The sequence below is a fragment of the Tupaia chinensis genome, unplaced genomic scaffold (genome assembly GCF_000334495.1).
Source record: "Tupaia chinensis unplaced genomic scaffold, TupChi_1.0 Scaffold146567_1, whole genome shotgun sequence".
Classification (NCBI taxonomy): Eukaryota; Metazoa; Chordata; class Mammalia; order Scandentia; family Tupaiidae; genus Tupaia; species Tupaia belangeri.
This window is the reverse complement of record NW_006206422.1, coordinates 15,779-16,238: the sequence shown is the minus strand read 5'-3', so window position 1 is coordinate 16,238 and position 460 is coordinate 15,779.

Below are 460 nucleotides of genomic sequence, written 5' to 3'. Positions count from 1 at the left end.
TAAGACCTCCAAAGCACAGTGGATAATCCCCAAAATAGACAAGTGGGATTACATCATACTAAGAAGTTTCTGATGACTAAAGACACAGTTAGTGTGAACCAACAGCCCTCAGAATGGGAAATTTTTTTTGTAAACTATGCATCAGATAAGGGATTGATAATCAGAATACAAAAGGAACTCAAGCAGCTGTTCTGAAAAAAAGATGATCAACCCTATTAAAAGATGGGAGAATGAATTGAAAAAATCACTCTCTAAAGATGGAAGAGTGATACGGAGGCAGAGCATTGACGGGATGGGGAGGTGTGATGTTATCGGTTGAAGACATTTTGATCAACTAAACTGGTGAGAAATGTTCACATATTAAAATGTTCACATTGTAAGCTAAATAATGTGATTGAATGTATATAAAAATTTAAATAATTTTTATAAGATAGCATACAAATAGCAAATAGCCAAAAGG